Raw genomic sequence first — 10062 nt, 5'->3', positions numbered from 1 at the left:
AATTGATATGATCATGTGGTTCTTCTGCTTTGTTTTATTTACGTGGTGGATTACATTGATTGTTTTTCTAATGTTGAACCATCCCTGCATACCTGGTATGAACCCCACTTGGTCATGATGGCCATCTGATTTCTTGACTGCTGCTTCCATGGGTGTTGATTGTGAATCCAAGTAAAATGAAATTCCTGACAACTTCAATCTTCCCTCCATTTATTGTGATATTGTTTATTGGTCCAGTTGTGAGGAATTTTGTTTTCTTTATGTTGAGGTGTAATCCACACTGAAGGCTCTAGTCTTTGATCTTCATTAGTAAGTGCTTCAAATCATCTTCACTTCCAGCAAGCTGGTTGTGTCATCACAGGTTGTTAATGAGTCTTCCTCTAATCCTAGTGCTGTGTTCTTTATATAGCCCAGTTTCTTGGATTATTTGCTCAACACACAGGTTGAATAAGTATGATGAAAGGATACAACCCTGATGCACATCTTCCCTTATTTTAAACCACACAGTAGCCCCTGTTCTGTTTGAACAACTGCCTCTTCCTTTATGTATAGGCTCCTTAAGAGCAGAATTAATGGTAATTTCAACTCATAGTGACCCTATAAGACAGAGTAGAACTGCCCCATAGGGTTTTCTAGGTTGTAATCTTCATAGTATCTGATCACCAACTCACATTTACCATGGAGAAGCTGGTGGGTTTGAACTGTTGACCAGTCAGTTAGCAGCTATGTGATTAACCATTGCACCAACAGCGCTTCTTGTAGGGGCCTTTAATGGGAACATTGTGCCATGTTAAGCCTGTTTGAAGAGTTTTCCTGAGACCTAGGATTTAAACATCTCATTCTTCCCAATTTCTATATGGTCAGTCCCCTATCTGGCTCAAATGAAGGGGCAGTTGTGATTTGAGAAGCCACTGAAATGGAACTTTTGGGGATATTGGGATAAGAATTGAAAGGGTGCTAGGGAAATGCAATACTAGTTCTCCCCACAACCATCCCCATACACTACTCCTGCAGTGCCCACTACACAGGTCAGGAGCAGTCAGAGTAAAAAGCCTTGACAGTGAGGGGGTCTAGGTGTTTCTTGAAGAACTACCAACTAGTCTTATTTAAGAGAAAGGCTGCCTCAAAGCTGGAAACAACCCAAATGTCCACCAACAGATGGACGGATAAACATATTATGATTATCCATACAAAGGAATATTACTTGGTATTTTAGTTACATAATGCTGCTATAACAGAGATACCACAAGTGGATGACTTTAAAAGAGATTTATTATGTCACAGTTTAGGAGGTCAGAATTCCAAATTCAGAGCACCAGCTCTAGGGAAACTCTTTCTCTCTTTGTCAGCCCTAGAGGAAGGTCCTTGTCTCCTTTCAACATCTGTGGGCTCAATCTCCCTAGGAGATTTCCATGTGTTTTGGCATCATTCTTCTCCTGTGTCTAGGAGGTTTGTGGCACAAAGACCCCAGGTCCAAAGGACACACTTTGCTCTCATTTCTTCTTTGTTGTAGTTAGGTCCCTCTGTCACTGCTTGCTTGTTTAATCTCTTTTGTATTTCAAAAGACATTGACTCAAGATACAACCAAATCCTGTAGATTGTACTCCGTCTCATAAACGTAACTGCTTATAATCTTGCCTCATTAACATTATAAAAGTGAGGATTTATAACACATAGGATAATTACTTTAGACTACAAAATGGAGGATAATTATATAATACTGAGAATCATGACCAGCCAAGTTGACACACATTTTGAAGGGACACAATTCAATCCATGATATTCAACAATAAATAACAATCAACTATTGATACATGCTGCAATTTGGATAAATCTCAAAATAATCCAGACCCCCCCCCCCAAAAAAAAAAAAAAAAGAGTACATGCTTGTGATAGTTGGAGCTGTGTATCAACTTGGCTGGACCACAATTCTGTGTGGTTTTAGCAATTGTGATGTGGGTTATTCCCATGATGGGATCAGATGTATATGTTTTGAGCAGCCAATCCATTGAAAGGGAGTTTCCCTAGGGATGTGGCCTGCTTCCAATATATTATAGACATCCTGGGAAAAGAGATATTCTTCTGTGGATTGGGATCCTGTTGTGCTGCCTACAAAGGTCTGTGAGTGAACAATCCACCATTTGGCCTGGAGATCTTGGATTTGTCATTTGTTGGAGTCAACAGCCAGAATGCTGCCTGCCAACCTTGAGCTTGTCAGCCTCTGCAGCTGCGTGAGTTGGGAAAAGCCTCCAGCTTGTCATTTGATCCAAGAACTTGGGACTTGCCAGCTTCTACAAGTGTGTGAGCTATTTTCCTAAGATAAATTTCTCTTTATATATATATATAAGCTTTACTGGTTTTGCTTCTCTAGAGAACCCAGCCTAACACAGTACTTTATGACTGCATTTATATAAAATTCTAGAAAAAACAAACTACTCTGTAGTGACAGAAAGCAGATTAGTGGTTCTTGGGAATGGCAGGGGGAGGGGGTGGGGGTAAGGAGTAGGAGGATGAGCAGGGGCAGGAATGAAGTATTACAAAGAGATATGAGGAAACTTTTTTGGGTAATAGATATGCCCATTATCTTGACTCTGATGGTGGTTTCATGGGTATATACATGTCAAATTTTATCAAATTGTACACTTAAAAATATTCAGCTTAATTGAATATCAGTGTTACTTAATAAAGCTGTCTGGATGATAGAGATAGAGATAGTGAGGGAGAGAGAGATAGCTGCTGGTCAGAACCACCAAGAGCCAGGAAAGAACAATGAGGAGAGAAAAATAACGGAGAAGTCTGGAGCCAGGGTGAGGCAGAAACCAGAGATAAGGTGAACACAACCTCCTGGCAGCCTTTTGGCCTCCACACTTCAGGAGGGTGGCCTCCTTTGTTAAGGCCCTGCCCTGGGCACATGGGCTGGAGAGGAACTCACCTAGGAAAGCCATTAGGCTTGGGTTCATCTCTGGCACAAAGGATTTTTTCCAGAACCAGTGGCAGGCTGGTTCCCAGGAACTTATACTTTCTGTAATTGAGGGAATCCATACTCCCAAACTGGCTCTGAAATGGATCAAATGGGAGAAAACAAAAGGACATTGGGGGCCTACTTATTCTAAGTTGTGCCTGTATCTCTCTTTTCTAAGCCAAAATCTGATAACTTTCTGGCTTCAGAGTAAGACACTGCTCACCAACACAGTGGCCTTGTGACACTCGGCACTATGTGTGTGGGGTAGGGATGTGGGCAGGGTACCCTGGGTTTGAGGATTTTCCTAAACTTGTAGTGTGATGATCAAGTGATTGGGCTGCCTCCAATCTCTTTCACTCTGAAGTTTATCCTAGGCATTAAGTGGCTTATGGTGACAAATATGTATTGAAGCCCTGGGCCCTATTCTTGTTTGGAAATAGGGTTTTCTTTGTTATATTAATTAGGACATACCTGAGTAGGGTGGGTCCTAAACCTAATCACTTCTAAGTTTTAAAAAGAGCAGACGAGACTCAGAAACATACACAGAGGAGAAACAGACTGAATAGGAGGACCTGTCTACTAGCAAAGGAATGCCAAAGATTGCCAGCAAAAATTAGGAAAGAGTCTTACAGAAGGAATTAGCATAGCTGAGACCTTGATTTGGACTTTTAACTTTCAGAACTGTGAGAAAATAAATTTCTGTTTTTAAAGCCATATACTTGTAGTATTTGTGTTGCAGCAGCATGAGGAAGCTAAGACAGTGACCATGCTCATAGCCAATGACTACCACTTACTACATGACCACTGATTGCATGGCATGGCCTATAAAGGGCAGCTCTGACACAGCCCCTTCCAGTTGTATTTAAGCCAACCACACACGCTTTCTTTGTTAGTGTCACCTCTGTCATTTAAGTAGCGGTAACAGTTTCCTCCAGAGCCAGAAACCTGCAGGAAACCTGAATTTAACTTCATTGGCCCTGAAGTGATCTTCCTCTTAAAGAGGGAGACAAGAGAAGCAATGACCTGCTCCTCAGGAAAGGCTGACTGTACATGTTGCATCATGGGGATTTATACAAACTGCTTGAAGACAGACTCCAATTCTGGCCTTCATATTTAAAAAATGAAGGTATAATTTAGATGAGAACAAATTCACCCTAAATTTCAGTGAGTTTTGACAAATGTAAATACTTGTGTTACCACCACCACAATTAAGATTTAAAACCGCTCCATTCATGCTTACTTTGGCAGCACATATGCTAAAATGGGAACAATACAGAGAAGATTAGCATGGCCCCTGTGCAAGGATGACATGCAAATTCATAAAGCGTTCCATATTTTTAATATATCCTAGAACAAGGATAGATTTAGCTGAAGGTAATCTTATATATGCACTTGTGCTACAAAACTTGCCACACACATTACAGAAGCAATAGAAGGCAGAGTCAGAATGATCTCTCAGAGACAACCATACACCTTGAGAGAGAGAATCACCAATCCTGCCTACTCGGGACCATAGTCTTGGCCTATGGCACAACATAGTACATAAAAATCTTGTTCCACAACATGCTTTGGTGAGCAGCGACTGGGGTCTTAAAATCTCTTGAGTGGCCACCTAAGATGCAACTACTGGTCTCCTCTCCTCTCATTTGAAGCAAAGAAGAGTGAAGAAAATCAAAGGCATCTGGAAATAATTAGTCCAAGGATATGATGGACCCTGAGACCAGAAGAACTAGATGGTGCCCTGCTGCCAATGTCAACCACTCAGAAAGGGATCCTGGAGATCCTGGAGAGACTGAGAGGAAAAATGCCAAACAAAATCCAAAAACACAAAAATGAAAAGAATAACTGGTTGGATACAGTCTGGTGGAACTGTATCTTTCATTTTAGTAGAATGTTTTTGAAGTTCATCCATACTGTAGCTTGTAGTTTGTTCTTTTTTATTGGTCATGAGTATTCTGTTGTATAGAGGTACTATCATTTGTTTATCCATTCCCCAGTGGAGGGATCTCTGGTAGTGTAGTGCCTAAGGCATTTGACTGCTAACCAGAAGGCTGGCAGTTCAAACCCACCAGCCACTCCCCAGAAGGAAGGTTGGGCAATCTACTTCCATAGTGATACTGCCTCGGAAACCCAAGGAGATGTCACTATGGGTCAGATCCGACTCCACGGCAATGGTTGCGATGCGTTGTTGCGTTCCCCAGTTGAAGGATGTTTGAGTCATTTTCAGTTTGAGTAATTATGGTAAGTGTATGTTTAACTTCATAAGAGAATGCTAAACTTTTTAAAAGTGAATATACCGTTTTATGTTCACACCAGCAGTATATGTAAGTTCTAGTTGCTTCATATTCCTATTAGCACTTGGTATTGTTAGTGTTTGTGTTGTTAAGTCATTCTAACATGTGTGTTGGTATCTTGTGGTTTTAATTTTCATTTTTCTAATGACAAATGATGTTAAATATCTTTCCATATAATTATTTGCCATCCATATATCTTCTTAGGTGATATGTCTAGTCAAACGTTTTGCTCTAGTTTCATTTTCAATCTGTATGCTGAGCAAATAATCTGAGAAGTTGAATTATATGAAGAAAATCGTGGCATCAGAATTGGAGGAAGGCTTATTAACAACCTGCAATACGCAGATGACACAATTTTGCTTGCTGAAAATAAGGATGACTTGGAGCACTTACTGATGAAGATTAAAGACTACAGTCTGCAGTAGGGATTACACCTCAATACAAAGAAAATAAAAACTCTCACAACTGGACTAATAAGCAGCATCACGATTGTTGTTGTTGTTGTTATTTGCCATCGAGTCAGCCCCGACTCATAGCGACCCCTCCTTGGGTTTCCGAGGCAGTATCACTACGGAAGTAGGAATGCCCAAACTTCCTTCCGAGGAGTGGCTGGTGGGTTTGAACCGCCAGCCTTCTGGTTAGCAGTCAAGTGTCCTAGGCACTAGGCGTCACGATAGATGAAGAAAAGATTTAAGTTGTCAAAGACTTCATATTACTTGGTTCTACAATCAATGCCAATGGACACAGTAGTCAAGACATCAAAAGACGTATTGCATTGGGCAAATCTGTTGCAAAAGACTTCTTTCAAGTGCTTAAGAACAAAGATACCTCCTTGAAGACTAAGATGTGCCTAATCCAAGCCATGGTATTTTCAACTGCCTCACATGCATGTAAGAGTTGGACAATGAATAAGAAAGACCGAAGAGTTGATGGTTTTGAGGTGTGGTATTGGCAAAGAATGCTGAAAGTACCATGGACTGCAAAAAGAACTAATAAATCTGTCCTGGAGGAAGTGCAGCTGCAGTGCTCCTTGGAAACGATGATGGTCAGATTTTGTCTCACCTACTTTGGCCATGTTGTCAGAAGGGACCGTTCTCTGGAGAAGTATGTCATGCTTGATAAAGCAGAGGGTCAATGAAAGAGGGGAAGGCCCTCAACAAGATGGATTGACGTGGTGGTTGCTGCGATGGGCTCAGGTATAATAGGGATTGTTAAGCTGGTGCGGGACCAGGCAGTGTTTCATTCTGTTGTAAGTGAGGTCATTATGAGTCAGAGATGACTCAATGGCACATAACAACAACAACAACTACAACATTTTCACTAGCTGAAGTTGAGGCTCTTCATGTAACATGATTGTTTCTCTTGTACCTGCCTATACAAGTTGTTTTAGAAATGAAAAGTCAAATGGTGCACACTGAGAAATAACGAAGTTGGTGGAGTAGGGGAGCAGATAATAAAGACCAGGCGCCAAAAGAAAGAATATTTAATTATAACATGAATAGGCAGAGTGAATGTTTTCTCATATGAGTCTGTGAGACCAAGGAGCACAAGAAAAGAGAAGAAAGTTCTGGTTCTATTACAGGAGGGGCATGTAACAGAGCTATGTTGCATTGGAAGACGAGAGGCATTCTGTTCTTCTAGAGGGCAACTCAGCAAGATACTGTTTCCTTGTGTTCTGAAAAGAAGTGATAATACAGAAGGTTTAGTGGTGCAAATGGTTAAGCATTTGGGTAATAACCAAAAGATCGGTGGTTAAAATCCACCCAATGGCAATGCAGATGAAAGGCCTAGTGATCTATTTCCATAATATTGCAGCCACTGAAAACCCTGTGAAGTGCAATTCTACATCGAACTCATGGGGTTGCCATAAGTTGGAATCTACTGGATGGCAAGAGGATTCCCTCCACCCAGAATTATAAATACAAAAACTGGAACTGTGTAAAATATAACACTGTGGCCAGAAAATGATTTTGTGCATCATTATATTTAGCTTTTTGTCAAGGTTCCTAAAGAATGTGGTGCCCTCTGTTGTTGTTATGTGCCGTCGAGTCGGCCCAGACTCATAGCGACCCCTCCTTGGGTTTCTGAGGCAGTATCACTACGGAAGTAGGATTGCCCAACCTTCCTTGTGGTGCCCTCTAGGTTTCTAAGAAGAATCCTCTTCTCTTTCTTGGATGTGAGGTGACTGGTTTTCTTTCTCTCTACTGCAGTGAAGATAGGAGCTCTGGTGGCATAGTGCCTAAGACATTTGACTGCTAACCAGAAGGCTGGTGGTTCAAACCTACCAGCCACCCCTCAGAAGGAAGGTTGAGCAATCTACTTCCCTAGTGATACCACATCAGAAACCCAAGGTGGGATCTCTATGAGTCAGATCTGACTCGATGGCAGTGTGTTGCATTTATTTTGCATTGAAGTAAAGGCATTCCAATGATAGCTGCACATTTACCTTTTAACATAGATTGGTCAAGAAACGTTTGGCAGTGCTGTTAGATAACACTGAGCTATGCCAAGGGCTTGGTATGTGAGTTGCTGACCAGACACGCCCTGTTGGGTCAATCATTTCACTGCCACCCTTCCCTGCCCTGCCCTCCTTTCTGTGCCTTCAGTTGGCACAGACCCCCCTTTGTTTTCCTCAGGAGAGTTGTCAGGTAAAGTGCTTAGGGATTGAGACGTAAGCCAGAAATGGCTTTCATGCTCATAGTTCTATTCTGAGGATTTATACATTTTTATTTCCAAGTTTAGAGATGATCTATTTTAAAATTTTCTTTTTGCTCAGTGAAATGTTTTCTCTCCTATCCTTTCCATAAACTCACGTGAAAGAAGAAGTATTCCTCTAGTTTCTGGCTCCAGTGGCACTAGAAGTCAAGTGTTTTCTATTCTTGGGGATACAGGAACAGGCACCCACTCCCTTTTACTGGTTGAGTGGTTTGTCCCAGGGCATTGGGTGTGGCTGGATGAGTTCACTCCAACCCAGGGCATCACCTTGTGGATCCTGTTTCACTGGAGAAAGAGCTCTACTGGAAGAGGATGGGTCTAAGCCTTGTTCCTGAAGAGGGCTTCCCTTTTACAATGTAAAGGCTTCAAACCTTTGAGCCTTTATTATACCTCTAGGGTCTCAAGCAGACTCACCTGGACGAAGAATTGCTAGAAACCTATTAGTACTCTGTTGACAGGTTCAAGCCTCAGCTATTAATTTTTGAATGTTGTTTAGACACTGCTGCAGCATATATGAATTTTGTTCATTGATTTCTGTAAGTGTGCTTTATGATATGTTTGCTATTGTCATAAATCACGTAGATGTACTAGTTGGTGTGTTCCATTCTTATATACACCCTACAGAGCCCAAGAATCCTGAAGAAATAATTATTATATATATTCAGTTTATATGTGCCCTTGCACTCACTGTGCATTCAAATATGAGCCCAAGGGAAGGTTTTGTAGCTGACTTGCTTTCTCCTTGAACTGGACATAGGTGGGAGGCTGTTTTTTTTTTTTTTTTTCTCCTTTCTTTCTGCCCCCAAAGAACTCTTATTCTCTACTACAGAGAAGAACACCAAACTAAATATTCAATTGGGAGAATAAACACCAATTACGTGGAAGGAACTTAATGTGAAAAAAGAAAGGAAAAATGTTTTTAAGAGTAAAGAAGTCCTCTTTACACAAAATAATTCATGCTCATGGAAGAAAAATGATAAAATTCAGAAAAGTAAAATGGAGAAAAGAAAAAGTCACCCATAATCCTACAACTCTGAGTTTATCACTGTGAACATTTTGATGTATGCTCTTCCTGGGTTATTCAATTCACATATGTGAGTTTACTTTCTTTTTTACTTCACAAAACTGGTATACTGTGCATGCTCTGTAACTTGCTTTTTTAACTCAAATATATCATGACAATCTTTTTATGTCAATATGTACTAAAACAGGTCAAAAATTAAAACAAGCCACTTTGAAGAAGCAAAAGAAAAGAATTTTATTGAAGGCAAAAATACAATCTGGACTGGGAAACAAAGGGTACAAAATGAAAGTACCAACTGTTCCAACATTCTGAGGGACAGATGATATTTTATACAGAAAAGTGGAGAAGGGAATATATGACCACACTCATGGGGACTTGGGATTACATATAGCCATAAGACAGTGAAGAAGAATATCATGGTTGGCAAAGTAAAGGGTCAGCACAAAAGAGGAAGGCCCTCAATGAGGTAGATTGACACAATGGCTGTAACAATGGGCTCAAGCATGGCAATGCTTGGAGGATGGCACAGGATTGGGCAGTTTTCCGTTCTATTATATAGAGGGTCAATATGAGTTGGAATCAACTCCACAGCATCTAGCAAAAACAAGACAATCCAAAACAAAAAACAAGGAGCTCTAGTGGCATAGTGCCTAAGACATTTGATTGCTAACCAGAAGGTTGGTGGTTCAAACCCACCAGCCACTCCAGGGAAGGAACAAGACAATGTTGTTGTTGTTGTTGTTATGTGCCGTCGAGTTGGACCTGACTCATAGTGACCCCTCCTCGGGCTTCTGAGGTGGTATCACTACGGAAGTAGATTGCCCAAGTTAAAATTCTACACGGTTACCTGATTGATTTTCTAACATAGGCTTCTTAGAGCCATCCTGTTGTGGTTGTGTTTTGCCATCAAGTTGGATCTGACTCATAGCGACCCCTCCTTGGGTTTCCTAGGCAGTATCACTACGAAAGTAAATTGCCCAATCTTCCTTCTGAGAAGTGACTGGTAGGTTTGTACCACCAGCCTTCTGGTTAGTAGTCAAATGCCTTAGGCACCTGCCTTACCCATT

General features: G+C 41.1%; 1 non-coding gene across 1 annotated transcript; it reads left to right on the top strand.

The window, feature by feature from the left end:
- The first annotated feature begins 4194 nt into the window (after window positions 1-4194).
- LOC122151579 lies at window positions 4195-4301 on the top strand. Its single transcript, XR_006164219.1, has one exon. It is a non-coding gene; the product is annotated as a U6 spliceosomal RNA (small nuclear RNA).
- The last annotated feature ends 5761 nt before the right edge of the window (window positions 4302-10062 follow it).

The sequence above is a fragment of the Orycteropus afer genome, unplaced genomic scaffold, assembly GCF_000298275.1.
Source record: "Orycteropus afer afer isolate SDZICR_OR568_19922 unplaced genomic scaffold, OryAfe1.0 scaffold00578, whole genome shotgun sequence".
NCBI classification, from domain to species: domain Eukaryota; kingdom Metazoa; phylum Chordata; class Mammalia; order Tubulidentata; family Orycteropodidae; genus Orycteropus; species Orycteropus afer.
Note: the sequence above shows the minus strand (reverse complement) of the source record. Positions and strands in the feature narration are given on the sequence as shown.